The 20,232-nt window shown below is 36.2% G+C and overlaps 1 protein-coding gene across 3 annotated transcripts in view; it reads right to left on the bottom strand.

The window, feature by feature from the left end:
* The window catches only part of SRBD1 (S1 RNA binding domain 1), a 198,575-nt gene that overhangs the window by 45,627 nt on the left and 132,716 nt on the right, over positions 1–20,232 (bottom strand). The window lies entirely within an intron of this gene.

Here is a 20,232-nt window from a genome sequence, read left to right as displayed (position 1 = left end):
TTTATATGTATAGTATACACATACACACAACAAACCTGTGTGCAGTAGATGACAAAAAGTACTCTAGATAAAAATAAAATAGGAAATGGGGATAAAAGTGGTGTGGAGGATGGAGTTGGGAGCCCTGGTCCACAGTAGGTGTTCAATCCTACTACTGTTTTAGTTTGCATTTCCTTGAGTACTGGTTTGGTGGACGATCTCTTTGTATGTTTGCTAACCAGTTAGACTTTTCTCTGTATTCCCATTTCCTAACACTATGCTCTTCAGCACATGGTGGGAACTCAATTAATTACAACTTAATTGCATAAAGGAACAACCAAGAGCCAATTTCTGGCAGTTTTGCTTTTGGATTCTTCTTGCTGAAGCTGGGAATTTGGTTTAAGAAGAAGAGTCACCTTAAAATAAAAGGAGATACCAGTGACAAGGGATTGCTTGAGGGCATTACAGCAGTACAACCCAAATTCGTATTATGGGGAAACTGTTCTAGCAGGTACCAATCAATAGCACACTCAGAAGGTGAAATCTGAAAATGAAATCTGAGATGCCCTACCATGACATGTTAAGACTGACCAGGGCCACAAGGTCCCTTACTCCAAGCCACCAAATCCTCCGGTGAACAGTTTCTGGTAGGTTTCTAGGTCAAAAAGAGTTCTTAACTCAGACCCTGGTCATAGACTAATCCCTAAGGCTATTAATTAGAAAAGCTTAATTAAGTCTTTCTTCTCTTGGGAATTGAATTAAACTTAAGCTTCTGTCATTTTGAACATAAGCTAAAGTACAGCATCCTGTCACACAATAAAAGGAGACCAAAGAAGCTGAGAGATTTGATCCAGAAAGCAAAGAAACCCTTAGAAAGTCCTGAGTTGCCAGCTTCCAGATCAAGATTTGTGAGACTCAGTCACAGGACTCCATTTACAATGGTCAATCTCATAACCAGCATGACTGAGAGTTGTTTAGGCACCTCTACCAGAAAGGTCAAAGAGCATACCTCGATACAGGTACATACATACCTTGATACAACTAATGGGTATGGGGGAAGAAATACTTTTGATATGCAAATTTGTTATATTTACACAACATCTTTTCCTTAAGGCTCAGTGCAGTATAATGACTCATTTCCCTGAAATATCTCTGTGGGTCATGGCAGAATTGGGCAAAATCAAACCCATTTGACCCAAGAATAAGTGGGCCACAGACAAGGGTTAGGTCACAGAATTAAAGAAAATACAAATTGGAGAACTCCAGAATTTAGAAGGGGGATCCAGATGTTACCAAGGAAAGAATACTAGGACATAAGAACTAAACACTGGTCCTTATAGGATCAGTTATGCAAACAGGACCAGAGCACAATTCATAGTATTCATTTCTCAAACCACTAATGGGATTACTCAGGTGGAGTACATCTCAGTTTAGAACTGACAGTTTATTTAAATAAATTTGAGTTTTAAAGTGAATTAGCAACTTACTTCCCTTTAATTTTATTTTAAAGGTTTTATTTATTTGAGAGAAAGAGCAAGAGAGCACAAGCCAGGGGAGGGGTGAGGGAGAGAGAGAAGCAGGCTCCCCACTGAGCAAGGAGCCGGATGTGGGGCTCAATCCCAGGAACTCGGGATCATTACCTGAGCTGAAGACAGATGCTTGACCAACTGAGTCATCCAGGCGTCCTTTACTTCCATTTTATATGAAAGGTTTTTTTGCCCTCTTTATGTCCCCTCCCCTTTCATAATATTCTAACAAAACTTCTTTCTTTGTTTTTGAGGCAGAAGTGTCTCTTGGTTCATAAGAGATGGTTTATAATTAACACATACTATTTTGAATGGAAAATCAAGAGGCGACCACAGTCCCTCATTCCAATGCAGAGAAGTGGTAAGCTCCACTCTTTTAAAAGTCACATTGATCCAGGTCACACTTAGGGAAACTGACACTCTATCATTAATTACTGTGGCAGACAGACTCTTAGGAGACCCCCAGTGAGATTCACCTCCTGGTGTTCAGTCCTTATATAATCCGCTTCCCTTGAGTGTGAGCAAGGCCTGTGACTTGCTTCCAAGTAGTGGAATATGACAGAGATGACAGGATGTCACTCTCGTGATCAGGTTAGATAACAGGGGAAAGGTGATTCTCCCAATATCTTGATGAAGTAAGCAGTCATATTGAAGAAGCCTGTTTGGCAAGGAACTGTGGGTGGCCTCTAAAACCTGAAAGTGGTCTCCAGACAGTAGGCAGCAAAAAGCTGGAGCCCTCAGTCATCCAGCCAGGAAATACTTTCTGCCAACAAACTGAATGAGCTTAAAAATGAAGCTTGGAAGTGCCTTGAATCGAGTCAAAGCAAGAAATTAAAAAATAAACTTTCTAATGCTTATAAAAACTTATTCATTTATTCATTCAATGAATGTTATAAATATATACTGAGTATCTGCTTTGTACCTGGCCTTGTTCTGATTAATGGGATTATAGAAGCAAACAGACAGGATGTACAATTAAACAAATACAAATTATAATGTGATAAATGCTATAAAAGAACTAGAGTAACATGATAGTCACAAGCAATAGAGATAGCTACTTGAATGATTGGTAATTGATTCTTTGAAGAAATACATTAAAACTGACACTTTAAGAATGAGAAGGAACCAGCCATGCAGAAAGCCAGAGAAAGAACATCTCTTGGCCAAAAAAACAAATGCAAAAGTCCTAAGAGAGGAACGTGCTACTATGTTCACAGAAGTGAAAGGAGGCAAGTGTGGCCGGGACATAATGGGGAAAAGGAAAAGCAATCAGAGATAAGGCAGACAAGGATCTGACAGGTCCTATGGCAAAGAGTCTGAATTTTATTCTTACCCCAATGGGGATAGAGACAGGACCTAACACACATTTTTATAAAAGCATGCTGTAGAAAATGGATTGAAAACAGACGAAAGTAGAAACGGGGAGTCCTGCTAAGAGACTTTGCAGTACCCTGATATACCCTGACAGAGATGACAGTTGTCTAAAGTCAGGTGGTTGGGGTAGGGAAAAAAGGAGACACAGTCAATTTTGGGAGATGATGAAGTAAAAGGAAGGATCAAGGATTTTAATAAAAGTAAGTTTTTGGGGGTGCCTGGGTGGCTCAGTGGTTAAGCGTCTGCCTTCGGCTCAGGTTATGATCTCAGGGTGCTGGGATCGAGCCCTGCATCGGGCTCCCCGCTTGGTGGGAAGCCTGCTTCTCCCTCTCCCCCTCCCCCTGCTTGTGTTCCCTCTCTCACTGTGTCTCTGTCAAATAAATAAATTCTTTAAAAAAAAAAAAAAGTAAGTTTTTAATGAGGATAAGTTTGTGACTCTACTAATTGGGTGGATGGTGATGCCATTAATCGAAATAGGGAAGGATGGCAGAAAATCATGTAATGGTTTTCATTTTAAATTTGGGGGAGACAGGGAGAGTTAGGAGACAGAGGTCAAGAGTTCTTTTCTAGACAAATCTATTAGACTTCCAAATTGAAAGATCAGGTTGGCAGATGGATATATGGAGTCTGGAGCTCAGGAAAGAGATGTATTGGGAAGCATTCTAGGTATGAACATAATGAACTTCTAAAACCTGGGGCAGGAGGCAGAGTGTAGGGAGAGGATCCAGTAGCATCAAGGGATGGAAGTGGAAATGTGCATATTGGAAGCAGCCACATAAATCAAAAACTCAATGTAATTCTTTTGCAGTTGCTATTTGCAAATAATTCTGAAATTCACCTAAAAAATGGGAGAAGGTGATAACTACTACTACCTGGCTTATACTGAGTGTTGCCTCCAGAATCCTTTTTACGAACATCCAGTAATTTTCACTGGATGAGATGCTTAATATTTAATGATAGATACTCCATAAGTAAATGTCCATGATAGGGCTAACTTTTCAAATGACAATTCATAATTTGGTGCAGTTGTTATTACCATGAAGGGGCAAAATACAAAGGGTTATGGAGAAGCTATACTAAGCTGTCAAAGTTCTTCAAGATCCCTGTACAAGAAAATCCATTTTACAATAATAACACCAGAAAACATATGTATTTCGTGCTAATAAGTGTCTGGAATTTTATAATGCTAACTTAATTCATCTTCACAATGCTGTGGTTGTTGTTATTGTTATATTATTACCTCCATTTTGCATAAGAGTAAACAGGCACACAGTGGTTAAGTAAGTTGCCCAAGGTCATACTGCTAGGGTGCTACTGAGCTCAAAGGGTCTATCTCTGGAGCCCAAGCTTTTAAACACAATAGATGCCCCTCTGTTTCTCATAAGTAAATTAGTATCATTTGATCTAGGAATGCTAATTTTAGCTCTCTTGCTTGGGTTGCAAAGAAAGCCCAATGACTTTACCTATTCCATTTTTTAAGGGAAAGTTTTGTAACAACCACGAACATATTTTTTTGTTTACAAGATATTTTCTATTCATTCATAAGGTTTACCAGAACTAAAAATGTTCTGACAAAATAGGTATGCTTTAAAAATTCTGTATCACCTTGCTCTTACTATAAATCTTAAGTAAATGGTAACAGTGTCTATGCAATGACCAAACAACAACAAAAAAGATTTCTGAAGAAACTACTTGCTTTGACAGGGCACTAGTCTTTTCTCTTTTGAAACTATAATTTACTTTCTCCTGTTCCCTTTCCTTCTAATTTTTCTATCCTTCTGTCAATAAGAAAGATCAATTACAGCATTTTATTTGACACACTGAAAATAATTATGATTTGCCACCTAACCAACTCAGCTATGAATGACAGATTTTGTTCTCAAAGGAAACTTGACTGCTTTGGGACATTTCCATTCCTGGCTGGTTCCTTCACAGCAGCAGAAGAGTAAGAGTGGAGGTTAGGACACAAGTGTGCACATGGCAGAGTCAGAGGAAAAGGAGTATATCCCTCCTACTGGCAGTTTTCCTTCTCCTTTTGGGTAACTATTAGTCCTGATGAAGTTGTTTTGTTTTTTGTTTTTTTTTTAAGATTTTATTTGCTTATTTATTTGACAGAGAGAGCACAAGCAGGGGGAGTGGCAGAGGGAGAGAGAGAAGCAGGCTCCCTGCTGAGCAGGGAGCCCGACGTGGGGCTCGATCCCAGGACTCCGGGATCATGACCTGAGCCAAAGGCAGATGCTTACCCGACTGAGCCACCCAGGCGCCTCGCCCTGATGAAGTTCTAATTTGGATTTTAAACATCTGCATTTTTTAAAATGGAAAACGCAAAGATTTTATGGTTACCTCCCTTTTTTGGACAAGTAGTATAGAAGAATGATGTCCAATGATCTTCAGGCCCAATGTCCCCTGTTTCTCCTCAGCAAACTGTATTCCATTATTAGACTACAAGAAGACCTTCTATGCCAATAAATTCTCAACATTTAGGACTGGAAGGGCTTACAGGCGATCATATAATATAACCTTTCAATTCACAGATGAGAAAATCTAAACACAGAGCAACTGGCTAGAGTGACTAAGGTTAATATAGTCTTCATATGCTACTGTCCCTTCCACCATGAGTAAGAAATACAACTTGAGTTTCCTCAATTTGGTTTTTCTACAGCCACATTTCAAAAGACAACAAATTTTTCTTTATTCAGCAAACACCTAAGAGGCAAACTTAAAAATTACTAACTGAAATACAGTATGATGAAGGACACTGGTTCCCAAATGTCAGTTCATGACAAACTTCAGTGGTCAATAGCAAAATGAGTAAAAGAACAATGTCAAAATTTTTCAACAAAATAAAACAACTGTCCTTTACTATATAATTATGACATTCCTATTATTTTGGTGCTAAAATAGTCTTTTTACTTTTCCCTGTGACTAAAAAATAAATAAATAAAAATCCTGGAAATAAATTGGTCTCCCTAATCCTACTATATTAGTTATCTACTGCTGTGTAACAAATTACTCCAAAACCCAGCAGCTTAAAACAACAAACATTTATTATCTCACAGAGTTTCTAAAGGTCAAGAAACCAGAAGCAGCTTAGCTGGGTGGTTCTGGCTCTCATGAGGGTCTCTCATGAGGCTGCAGTCAAGATGTCAGCTGGGGCTAAAATCATCTGAAGACCTGAGAGGGTTGAAAGATGTTTTTCCAAGATGGCTCACTCACATCACTGTTGGCTGATGGCCTGAGTTCCTCAAATGCTGTTGGCCACAGGCCACGGTTCCTCTCCATATGGGTCTCTCCTAGGGCTGCTCATGACACAGAAGTTGGCTTCCCCCACAGTCAGTGATACAAGAGAATGAAAGCATCCAAGACAGAACCACAATGTCTTTTATAACTTAATCTCAGAAGGGATATGCCATTACTTCTGCCATATTCTACTAGTCACCGAGACCAGTAGAATACGGGAAGGGACTATATTAGAGTGTTAATACCATGAGGTAAGGATTACTGAGGACCATCTTGGAGACTGGCTAGCACGACCACAATTTTTTAAAAAATTATTTTACTAGTCCATGAAATCAAATCTGAAAACTGTTGTAGTAGAAAGGACATAAAAGTTAAAAGATCACATTCTAGTTAGTGGTAGATAAGCTACTCAATTTTCTTGCCTTCAGTTTCTTTAGAAAATAAGGGGGATGGATTTAATAGTCTCTCAAATACCTTTCAGTGCTAATGTATTACACTTCTACACTAGGGATGATGATGACGATAACAATGATGACAAATTTGATAACCTGCCCAAGGTCACTAGGCTAACAAATGGTAGAGCCAAAATTTGAACTTAGGCAACTTGACCATACACCCTATGCTATATCTTACTTAACCTTTGGAAATAAATGAAAATGAAAGGTAGTGAGAAAGACTAAGCAAATCAAATAACATCTTGCTGCCTTACTCTTATCCACTACAAAAGGAAAAACAATCTCATTTCATCCCTACTAAGTATTTCATAAATACTAATTAGCTGTTTTATTATTATTGACATAGGACAATGTAATATAATGGCCTACTTCAGGAAACCTACCTTCATAGCAACTTTTAATATAATAATGCTTTGTGTAATGTGAAATTTCCATTGTAAAATCACCATGCTTACTATATAGTTAGGGTATCAGTTCCAGATGACTTGGGTAAAGAATATCTATAGTCAGGGAAACCTGTTCAGGCTTTGAATGGAGGTAGGGGTGGTGGTAATTTTTAATCGTGGTATTTTTCTCTCCTTTACTTTTCTTTCTTTTCCCTAAGAACTACTTTTAATTTCCCTGGGAAACTTTATAACAGCTTAGTTTTTAATAAATCATTTTTTGTTAATGTTTTTCAAGAAAAAATACCAATTACTATGCAAATAAACAAAAGACCATACTACAATGGTTTAATATTTTTATCCTTCTCTTTTAGTTAAAAAAAAAAATACACACACACATATATATGTATGTGTGTATATACAAACTCACTGGCATCATATTCATGATAATTTCAATTATGTTTTTTCTAGATTTCTTCTGAATGTACTTCTCAATCCCCCAAATGTTAAAATTCTTTTACACCAGAATCAGAAGCCACTGGGGGAGGGCGCCTGGGTGGCTCAGTTGGTTAAGCAACTGCCTTCGGCTCAGGTCATGATCCTGGCCAGAGTCCTGGGATCGAGTCCCATATCGGGCTCCTTGCTCAGCAGGGGGTCTGCTTCTCCCTCTGACCCTCCCCCCTCTCATGTGCTCTCTCTCTCTCTCTCTCATTCTCCCTCTCAAATAAATAAATAAAATCTTAAAAAAAAAAAAAAAAAAAAAAAGAAGCCACTGGGGGAACTCCTTTGGTATCAATAAGAGACAAGGAAAATCCATGACCCTGTGACTGCTCAGTGTGCAGTAAAGGCAATCTTCTGGCATGAAATAAGGCCAGAAGTCAGTCAGAAAGAATGATGCAAAATTTCTTAAAAATCTTGCCAGAGAATGAACATGAAAAATAGAGGGCAAAATAACATTGTCAAATTTGCTTTCCATTTTAGAACTCCAGGCAAGACAAAAGTCATCTTGGGAATAGTAGACAATGTTTCCATTGCTTTTAACTAATATGGTAGAAAAAGCATTTAAGGTTCAGGCATTCAAGAGTGACAACTGTCTTTTAGACAGTTGGAAAGGACTTGAAGAAAACATTTGTTGGAATAAATGGAATGTGCCTTGGCTTCTGTGGTCAAAATTTCTGGGACTCAGCTGAAACAAGATTCTGGCTTAAGACTTATATGGTTTTCATCACCCTATAAACATTAACATTATTGATGCAGATCTGTCGCTTGAAATATTTTACCCATATCCTCCACTGCAAGGAATTTTCTTTTTACCCATTCATCTCTAGTGACAAATTTGTGGCACTTACAAATTTAAAAGGCTGTCAAAATCTAATAATGAAACCTTGGGGGGAGTCATATGGGGGCACAGATCAGAAAGAACCAAAATTAATTTCAGAGGATTTACTACATCGGTTAAGGGTCACAATGAGGTGAATTTCATTCTATAATGTGAAATTTACAGAAGCAATACCTTCCCAGAAGTAAAGAGAAAGTAGAAAAGGAATTAGCGCTAGCTAGTCAAACCACAGAACAAAGTTAGAAACTCATTATAGAAACCAATGCATAGACAGCAGAAAACCACATGTTGTCAGTGACTTGAATCTATGCCACTAATAGCTAGTCCTAAAAATCAGATATGCATTTTAATTACTGATAACTCACCTAGGAAACTATCCATCTTAACAGGAACTGAATTTAAAGGCTTGAGTTCTACAACTTCTCCCTAGAAAGTGTAATGAAAATGGAAAGATAATTTAAAAAGAGAAAAAGGCCTGGGCTTTCTCCCTTGCCTAAACCTCTGTGATGTACCTGCTACTAGAGACAGTTCAATGGCTAGGAACATATTTTCCTCAAGGCCTTAGTATTAGGTGTCTTGAGGAAGGAAAGTCAGAAGGAAGAAGTTGCAAGCTGGGGCATTCATGCAGCAGACACAGATGAGGAAGGAGCTCATGAATCCTGGCCTGGGGTATGTCAGAGACCATACTGGAACAAGACCTGGGGCATTAATTCTAAGTTGGACTATAAGACACTTGCCTTCTTATAAGAGGTAAAAATTAACATGCCAGGACTCCTGGCAGGCTGACTTCACGTAGAAAGGAGATGGTCTTCAGTATAGCATGCCATGGGAAAATGTAGCTCAATGCTTAAGATAATCAATCCTGATAGAAATCTGGGGTGGGGAATCACATCACTACTTCACAATGCCCCTAACACTGGAACTGCAAGTCTTGAGACCATAGTCCTTTTTTATCATGCCGGGGATGGGCTGGTGGTCCCCCAACCACAAATGCTGAGCAAGCAGAACAGGAGTGCAGATAAAAGGCTCTGCCACACCCTACCACAACTGAGTCTTTCCAACCTCTACTTACACCAGGGGAGAGACTAATCCCTCCTTAATCTGTAAAGCTAAAATCTCATGGACTAAGAACTGGAAATCCTTTACTCATGCCTGAGTTCTCCAGTCTGAGGTCTGGCCCTTTGAAATTCTTGTGTACAGTGCCCAAATGCAAAAGGCCAGGAGGCAAGAGATGCTGTTCAAAAGGCCTGGTGAGTGTGCTGGTCAGGTCATTGACTTGGTTGCTGCATACCTATTTCAGTTTCCTAGGGCTATCGTAACATTACCATAAACCGGGTAGCTTATTAACACAACAGAAATTTATCCTCTCACACTTGTGGAGCCTAGAAGTCCAAAATCTCTGAGGAAGAATCTGTTCCATGTCACTCTCCTGGCTTCTGGTGTTGCCAGCAATCCTTGGTATTCCTTGGCTTCCAGTTATATTCACTCCAATTTCTGCCTCATCTTCACACAGCATTCTTTTTCCTCTATGTATCATTGGATGAGGGCCCACCCTAACCCAGTATGACCCCATTTTAATTAGATCTACAAAGACCCTATTTCCAAAGAAGACCACATTCTCAGGACTTAGGTAGATATGAATTTTGGGGAGACATTACTCAACCCAGTACTCCTCCAAACTCACCACAAGAAGCATCCAACATATTTATTCCACCTATACAGCCAAATATTTATCCTACCTTCCCTCACCAAAGGAAAAAAAAAAAATGTCAGATTCTTCACTAAGGAAACTGAAAAGGTCCCAGGGGAAAAAAGTCTTCTGAAATGCAGCATGTAGACATTCCCCAGTTTAAGAAGAGACATCTCACCCTCAAGAGATCACAAGAAAGCAAAGCCTACTAATGAAACAAACCCCACCTGCATATAACAAAGCCTTATTCGGCCTCATATGGAGATATTCTTAAATAGGAAGAAATCACCAAGGCTCTCTTAGAAACTAAAAAACTCTCCATTCTAAGAGATATCAAGATAACAAAAAACCAAAACACATAAACAAACAAAAAGCAGGAGAAACAGAGATAAAGGGGGAAATCCCTCTGGTCTGCATTCTTAGGAAAATAAAAGAAAATGTTGTAGCTAAAAATATAAACAAGAACATAACACCATAAGGAAAAAATGAGATAGAGATCAAGAGACCTTTTTTTTTAGAAATTAAAAATAAGCTTACCAAAATGAAATATTCAAAATAAAATGATTAGAAGATAAAGTTGAGGGCTCCCCCAGAGCAACAACAATGATAAAAATCAAAAGCTGAAAATTTCAGGGGAAAAAGACAGATTCTACCTAAGATGTCCCTTATCTACCCTAGCAGAGAAAACACAGGACAAGAAATCAAATGCATGGCACAAGGTATTTTCCTAGAGCCAAAGACATCTTCAGATTATGGAGGCATCCAGCCCAATAAATGAAAAAAGACAAGCACCAAGGCATATAAAAAAAGATGAAAAAAAATCTCCAGAGATATGAAAAACAGGTCATCCTCAAAAGAATGGAATCACATCAGCACCAATTTCACTAGATGATAGGAGGCAACAGAATGGATGCAACAAAATCTTGGAGGAAAAGTTATTTTCAACCTAAAAGTGTGAAAGTCAAATATCTTTGACTTTTACCTCTTACACACCTCCAAACAGCTATCCATCAGTGGTAGGGTTTTATTTAGTGCTTTTTCCTCTTTTCGAACTTCCCATGTACTCCAGTGTAATAAATGCTTTGTGTTTGATGAATGAACACCCTTTCCCTGAAGAGTTTAAAGCAGAGAACACTTTTGTGTTTTTTTTTCTTTTCCCATCACTTGTAAATAATTTGAGAATGGCACGTCACAGTTTCTAAATAGGATTCAGATATAAGAGTTACGTGACTTAACCCTCATGAGATGATTAGAAACTTCGGAAAGCATATTTTGTTCCATTTAAACCAATTTTCTCCCTCTAATCAGAATCCCCCAAATTGTTGTTTGCTTTTTTTTGCCAAAAGAAAACCAAAAGGTAAAAACAAAAAAAACCATATACTTGAGATAATAGGCATTAGGTATATAGAACTGTGAAAGTTGTCTATTAAGGTATTTAGCAGAGAGCTTTGTTTTTAGATAATTATGGTAGGGGTTATGTAATGTTCCTGAATATGTTATGTAATAGGAACTGAATATATCAAAATTACATATCTGAAGTCAATATAATTTTATGTTAAGAAATAGGTATACTATTCTTTAGTATAGAGAATAACATTTATACCAGGTTTCCACAGCAAATACCAGTATTTCCTCTCTTTCCCATCTTAACACAATGTACAATTATAAACTACCAACACCGCTTTCTCCTTTCATTTGTGACACGCATACACATGAATGGCACTTGTTCCCAAGTTCTCTCTTCCATAACATAAGCAGCAGAGACTCCCAGAGATGCTCAAGTATATTAATTATGCATACAACTTAACTATTAAGAGCACAAACTTTGAATCAAAGTAGAGTTAGCTTCAAATCTTTGCTCTATTAGGGCCAAGTTGTTTGGCTTGTTTCCTTGATAAAATGGAGGAAATGATAGCACCTAGCCTTACAGAATGGTGAAAATTAGATTACATGGTTAATCTAAGTTGTATTATAATCCTGGCACATAATAAGGGCTCAACAAATGCTAACTGCTATGATCACCATCACCACCACCATCACCATTCTCATCTGCTGGGCGAGCAAAACAAAACCAAAAACTACATGGACCATTCTACTACTGAGAGAGGTGTTCAGCATTAGGCACAGAGCTGTTCAAATACAACATTTGCATCTCAGAGACCTGGGAGATTACACGAAGGTATGAATCAGGCCAGGAATATGAGAGATGGGTGGGGGCTGTTGGTGTACTGGAGAGGGTGTGCCCTCTCCTAAGGGCATTCAAACTTAAAAATTATTTTAAAATTCCAGTGCTAGCCAAACAAAATCCTCTGCTGGTGGAATATGGCCTATAGGTAACTGTCTTTCACTTCCTGAACTAGGACCATTATTCAAGCTCTTAAGCCAAGCCTTTGAAAGAAATTAGCAAACTGGATTCTAAGATTCCAGTGTGTCACTACTATTTTTTTTTTTTTGGTTTCTCATTTAATAAACCTTTTTCTCCCACAGAATTAAAGTTACATGTTTTAATTATAGCAAATTATGAAAGTGTACAGGTGCATAAAGGAGAAGAAAATAATATATTCAATCTTATCACTGAGGAGCAACTGATCTTAACTTCTGGGAATTTTTCCTCTAACTTTTCCAAGGCATATTTTTTCTCTTGTAATACAAATATAAATCTAACTTTCTGACTGAATATTTGAACATTTTATTTAAGATTCTTTGGAAACTTAATATTAAATGGTTGCAGATTATTCAATTATATGGACACACTTTAGTTAATTCAGTCTTTCTAATAATTGAGCATTTTCTTTTGCTTTCTCAGTACTCAATTAAAGGTAACACTGTAAGAATTTGTTTATGCATCAAATTTAAAACTAAACTTGCTTCCTTAGGACATAATCCCCCCTTCCCAAGAATTGGTTAAAACAAAAAGGGATATTTTAAGGTCCCTTGATACTACTGTCAATCTGTACAATGAAATAGTTATATCAGTTGATATTCCCACAGAAAGACTGAGGAATGCCTTCTGGCTACCTGTCTGCCAACTATAAGTCTATGGGTATGTTTACCACATAAGCAAACTAAGATTCCAAAACTACTTCCACATCATCAAAAGATATTAAAATCCAGGGATAATATTAAAATTATCATTCTAGCCAATATTTTCAACCAGTATCAACCTGATTTTCCTTCTGCTTCAGAGCTATAAGAATGAAAATTAAAACACTGTATCTTACAGGAACATTCTCAGAGGGCCTACTGCACAGCTCTAGCTCACACTAGGATGTGATCTGGAATGTAAAGACCATCTACCTAAGGGTAAAGCAGCAGCAATATGCCAGCAACAGTTAATATAAACTGTATAATCATCCTGAGTCACCTATTTCAATTAAACTTGCAGGAGTAGGAGCTGAGAAGGTAAAGATCAGGGCTTGCATAAAAGTGATCAGGGTCTTTAGTGATTAACTATCTCAGTTCTCTGTCTTAAGACAGGTGAAGCCAGGTATCATGTTCAGATTTAAGAGCCCCACATAACACAACAAATAGTGCCCTAAAATCTGGAAGTGAAACCAGAGTTTTATGTTTCCTAACAGATAGCATGGGAACCCCCCCCACAGACACACACACAAAACAACAACAAAACAAAAAAACCCACAAGGAATAGGATACTAAATTTTCTTACTTGCCTTATGAGACTGTTATATGGAAATCAAGTACAAGGACAGCTAGGCATTTGAAAAATTAAACATCATTATCACTAGATGTTACAAACTGGTGCATTTCGAAGCACTAATTATTGGTTAAGTTTAATAAGAAGATACTGAATTCCAAGTTCCTAAGGGCAGGGATCACGTTCTTTGCAATTCCCATGGTTTTAGCACATTTGCCTTGAAATTGAAGGTATAATTATTTGTTGGGTAAATGAATAAATAATATTAATAAACTGTATTTGTATAGTCATATGCAAAATGGTTTTCAAAATATTTTCACAGAACAAATGAATCTGTAAGCCCTAGTAGCAACATGTTTACAAACATTTTAGATCCTCGATAGTGGAAGAAAACAATTATAATATTCCTAAATATTTTGTGCTCTATAACATTAATTGTGAAATAAGTTCTTCTTAGCATCGTATCTTAAAATAAAGCACTGTCTTAGCCCATTAGATGTCTAAGGGGGTAAATAAGAGAATGACTATATATGTCAATTAAAACAATTACAGAACAGAAAGATGTTGGGATGAATATCCATTAAGTTAGTTTTAGAACACATAAGAAGCATCAGAGTTTTGGAGAAAAAAAAGGGCAAAACTGCCCTATCTTGGCTGAGTAGCACTATTAAATTCAGATGCAGGGTTCTATTTAGTTTGGACAGGTCCCAGCCACAGAACAAAGTCAGTCTGTCTTAGTACCATAACTGAATTCTACAAGTTAACAGCTTTTCATGAAAAGCTGCCATTTCAAAATGTCAATCAAATCTGAGCATAAGTGGGAACTCCTGCAGAAATAACCAGCTGCAGGTTTGAAAAACATTTTTCACTGAAAGTGGAAACACAAAAGATGTTTGAACGGGATCTCTTTTCATTCCTGTAACAGTAGACGGCCATTTTCACAACATCAAGGACAGAAAACAGAGGACAAAATTGCAAATAATGTCTTGAAAGGGCTTTTTGCAGGGGTGATGACTGATTCAAGTTACAAATGACAGAATTATTGGCAAATGGGAACTCATTAATATGAAATTGTTTGTTTCTCATTAACTGATCATAGTCTCAGACTATTCTTTTAATTGCACTTGAATGACTGTGCAATACAGAATGAAATGTAGCCTCAAGTTTTGATATTTATTTTCAACCTCTTTATAGAAATTGATGATGGTATCACCTGTCTGTATGGGGGAGGAGGGGGATCCACCAATTATAGTTTATGATCAAATTTAAAAAAAAATTATTTCACTTTTTGGAATGTCAAAGATAATAAAAATACTATGCAATTTTGCACCTTTTTTCCAAGAAAAAGGTCCCTTGTAAGCAATGATATAATAAGGTGAAACTTAATAATAGAGTAGTAAATATGACATACTATAAGCATTTATGTGGAAAGGGAAATGCACAGCAGAAAATAACACTCTGCAGAAGATCTGCCACCATGTGAGGTCTTTGGAGGCATAAAACAGCATAAAAATTAATCAGAAAATAGCTTTTAAAAGTTGTTCCACGACTTGAAGTGATGCAACACAAATGCTCTGCATTTTCTTTTTATGTCACATACTTCAACAAATATTTTTTTCACTTGCTGCCAGCTAATAGAATTTAAATGTTCATAGAAACTTTGACTCCTTTCAATACCAATGCAATTGTCTATGTGTGCAGTAGAGATGATATTAATGTTGATTTTCTTTTGTAGAAATGAAGGGCAAAATCAAAACTGTAGTTTAAAAGGTACTACCTATATCATAAGGTTCTATTAGAATTTTCTAGACTCCCATGGTTAACCAATTTTTATGTATTTGGAAGACTTAGAGAAACTTTCTGAGCCTTGTTTATATATTTATTATACCCCATATTGTTGACACGTAAATATGAAAACAAACAGGTGGTATTTAGAAATTAGACTCTAACTCCCAAATAAATGCTACAAACCAAAAAGTGTTTTCATATGGTTATGAGATAATTCAGAGACATTAGAATCTGCTCTTATTTTTTTTTAAGTTCAATTTCCCTCATTTTCAGAAATTAAGACTCTCTGTTTTGTTGACATAAAAATTAACATACATCTATCCCAAATGCAGATTTAATTTTAGTAGGTATGGTCTAATTAGCATTGTCAACTCTAGCCCAAATTGTGATGCTCTGGTTTCACACACTTTCATCTACCTGGAAGTTCCTCTTGGGCTTATAATCAACAACAACAAAACCTCAAAATAAGCACCTAATAATATCTGTATAAAAATTGAGTAAGCAGAGAGCACTCTGCTTACTCTTTGCTCTACTTTAAGAACTTTTTACTTAGTACTACAGCATTCATAGATCTTTCTAAGAGAATATCCGATATTTGGTCCCAAATGCTTTTAATTCTTGCATTCAAACAGCTGTATGAGGTTGTAGAGCTTGTTAAAAAAAATTGGGAGGGGGGCATGAGTTGGTTACCAGTTGTCACCCAAAGATAACAGTTACTTTTATGGGGGAATTACAAATGCAAATGGTTAATGTAGTATAAATTGTATACTAGATTTTAGTGAGAATGTCTAAAGCTATCACACAAGGCATTCATCTGTGTTCCCTGTTTATGGGAATAAAATATGTAGTCATTTGAAGTCCACAATATGTATACTGTGTTTGTAATAACTGCAGATTTTACAAGCACATTATTCTTTCCATTAGGATTAAAACCTCACCGAATAGCAATTTGTGAAAGAATTCTAGCAGGGCCCGGAGCCCAGAACTCTGACCTCTGATGAGATGCTTGGCAGCAACAAACTCTGAGTCTAGGCAAAACATCTGGTTTGAGTTAGACTTCCTGAAAAAATAGCCCCTGTACTGGGGAAACTGGTATTCACTCAGCTTTGTATATATACTTTGACTGACTTCAACACTGCTTTAGAAAAAAAAAGAGAAAAAGAGAAGAAAGACTCCACTAGAATACTTGTCAATCATGAGAGACTCTTTGGTGGCCCCTCTAGAATGAAACTCTCTTATTAGCTGGAATAGTCTTTCTTTCCATACTCCTTGAGCATTTATTTTCCACATTATATCATGTAGAATGTACAATAACTTCAAAATATAAGTCCAAGTTTGTTATTAGCAAAATCTATTACTTTTCTTTTACTCACTTCAGGGGGGAAATCACCAGTTAATTTTATTTTCATTCTGTTTACATATATGGAGGGAAAAAAAAAAAACATTTTGAGGATTCCTATAAACCTGAGTAAATACTAAAACTCAAAAAAATTAAATAGCTTCTAATTAGTGTTCCTTCTAAAATGATACACGTAGTAGCAATGTTTATTGGCTAAAGAGGTTCTCTGAGTTTTTGCAAATTTAATAAAAATCAGAATCCAAAAATGATTCCTCTAATAGACATATACTACAGAAAAAATGTTCTGGGTTAATATGCAAACATGATACAACAATTTGGAGACAAGACATTACTTAAAGGTTCTCCTGCCACTTTCATCTTCTGATTAGCAGGTTTAGTAGGACAAATGAGGAAATCCAGCCACTGCAATTAACAACTCTCTAGTTCATTTAAACCCATCAAAGGGGAACCATTAAATTATCCTGCATTCTTATATATATATACACACAGTTTTTTGAAGCAGGGTTCTTATATATCAGACTGAAGACAATCCAAAACTATGAATGGTGCTTAGGAAAGAAAAAGGCAATATCTAGGTAAGCCGTTTTATAGCCAAAAGGACGTAATGTAATATTGTATATAAAATTAAAAGAAGCATAAAAGCAGGATATTCTAACGTAGTACTACTCTCTACCTTGACTATCATTTTATTTGAGTTTCTAGTAAAAGCAAAAATGTAACCCAACCTATCCTACTGTCAAACGTGTAAGACTAAGGCCGTATGGGATAATGATTGGGAGCATGATTCACTTTAAAGGACTTGGGAAAGTTTTGTCAGTCTCGGGTGGTGGTAAATTGCCGTTTTACTTTTCTATGTATCCCTTTAATTTATTACTTTTGTACAAACTCATTTAAATTTAGTCTTTTGAAAGAACAGTGTGGAATAGAATGCAAATTAATAGTTGTATATCTTGTTAGGTACAAATTTACTTATGGCATTGCTAAGGACTCTACTGAATAGGAATATGTTACAAAACATCAATATCATTCTCCAACAGGTATCAGCAATCTGCAAACCGCACTTTTACCATACTTTAGGGAGCTATTCAGGAATAACTATGATTATTTATGCTCTGCTTACAGATTAAAAATAAAATCTTATTTGCCAAATTCAAGCTAGCATCTGCTCAAAGTTCCTCAGAATCTTCATGACACACACACTTGTTTGTCTACTTGTCACAAATAGCACAAATAGTTTTTAATATCTGTCACAACTATTACTCAGCAAATAACAAACTTTGTACCATCTCCACATTATATAATTTTTAAAAAGAACATTCATGTCTCTACCACAAAGTCTTATAATTTCTATTCTAACTGAATCAACAAAATGACCATGGAAAGTAAGATTTTGCTTCTCCTAACACTATTTCTTGAATCTATAATTCTTATATATTTTAACACAGTATATGCACTTGCTGGCTTTGAGTAAAAGACCATGTTGCTGAAATTCAGCACTTCTTTCCCCACACTCTTGCAACCTTTTTTTGTACACACACCACACATATAACCCTTTACACTTCTTAGCTCACTGAAACTTAAATGTTTCTCCAAAAGGTATTTATTTTGATACAAAATAAAAGTTAATAAAAGATGTGACAAACTCTTCCCATTTAAATGTAGTATTTTGAGAGAGTATATTGTGAAGTCCAATGCAGATTTATACTAGCGAATTTCTACAAGCACACATTTACTTTTCCACCTCAAGACAAGGATAAACTAATCCTGTTGTATTCATTTCTGGAAGAAGGCAGAGGCATTTTTTTTTTAAACTGTGTAAGAATGCATGCAGAATTATCATACATATTTATAGGTAATCATACTTTAGGTATATGTTGAGAGACTTAGACATAAAGTTTTTAGAATAATCATTGCCTAAACTGCCTACATAAATTATTTTTGAAAGACTGCTTTCCCTTAAACCTGACTGTCTAACAATCTGTATTTGAGTCAGAGCATAAGCATAAACGTACATGACTTGACACATGCAGTTTTTTTCATTTTGTCTGATGATAAAAAAAGTCATTATCATAATTCTGAAGGCCACTCAGAGAAACTCTTTGAAGCATAGGGAAGGGGACTCCTCTGTCATCCTCCTTATAAAGAAGTAGCAAGTAAAACACTTATTTTCCTGATGCAGCTTTGGAATGTACATAGCTCACTCCTATGAGTACAGATCAAAAAAAAACTATAACAATGAACAGTTATAAAAAAATAACAGTGGTGATTTTGTATTATAGTAGTACTTTTATACTGGAATTAAACAGCAACTTTTCTTTCCAAAAGGCATAAAGAGCATTTCACTGCTAACCCCCTGCATTTTTGAAAGCTGTGGCCACAAAGGCACCTTTATAAAATAAGCCCCCACTTGTTAAAACTGTAACATTGCCACCATCACTAGAGTTTCACCTTAGTGACTTAAATAAATATAAATAAAGTAATAAACACTATATGTTTTATAGAGTTCTATGAACCAGGAAAAAAAAAATCACCTTACAAAATAACCTCCTGGCAAATGCAAAAGAAAAGCTAAATTTGGTTTGCTCATATTTTCTGAGTTCCCAGAATACAAGAAGGAGCTAGGGGAAACCTAACTTACTTAACTGAAAGACTTTTGCTTATTTCATTTTCCACATTACTCTTTATGGAAAGCAAGGGGGAAAAAAGTATTAAACAGGAAAGAATTAGAGAAAGGCAGTCATTATAATAAAAAATATTTAGGGGTTTAAAATAAGATATCTTTCATATTCTATGTTTTAAGATGACCTTGCTGGAAATCTTTCTACTGACTGATACTGGATACTGAAAATAAGCTCTGTAAGAATTAGATACAATGGCTGCTATTCTAGGTGGTCAAAATGTCCAGCAAGTAAGTTACCTATTTCACTATCCTATCAATTGAGTGATGGTAAAACTCCATGCTATTGCTGTCAGATGGCTGTGGTGTAAACTGTTTTGTTTGGAATTGAGGAATGGAAAATATTAATGGCTACTGTCATATGAACAACTTTTAAAAATATATTGTTTCACGCTTGTTAATATACTAATGGAGATTTTGTAAAGTTTGAATATAATTCTTGAGTCATCACCTGGATGATAGCAATTAACAACAACACTTATTTTAAAGAACTCCAAATTATATACAGTTGAGTCAATTTTAATTTGTTTTCATTTAAGGTCTTCTAAAGTTGAGGCCAGCATGCAGAAGAAAAATATTAAACTATGTATAACCCTGTGTCAACATATGATGCTACTGGGAATGGTAAGTGAATTAATTTTCCAAGGAAAATTAATTACTTATGACTTACAGTTGTAAAAGCAAACAACGTAACTCTGGATTAGGGCACATTTAATTTCTGTTTGTAGTAGCGATTAAATTAATTTCATATAATTCATGGTATGTA

This window comes from Mirounga angustirostris, unplaced genomic scaffold (assembly GCF_029215605.1).
Source record: "Mirounga angustirostris isolate CCGP_5_RB_7025 unplaced genomic scaffold, mMirAng1.0.hap1 SCAF_10, whole genome shotgun sequence".
Lineage (NCBI taxonomy): Eukaryota > Metazoa > Chordata > Mammalia > Carnivora > Phocidae > Mirounga > Mirounga angustirostris.
This window is presented reverse-complemented; position numbering and strand designations above follow the sequence as displayed.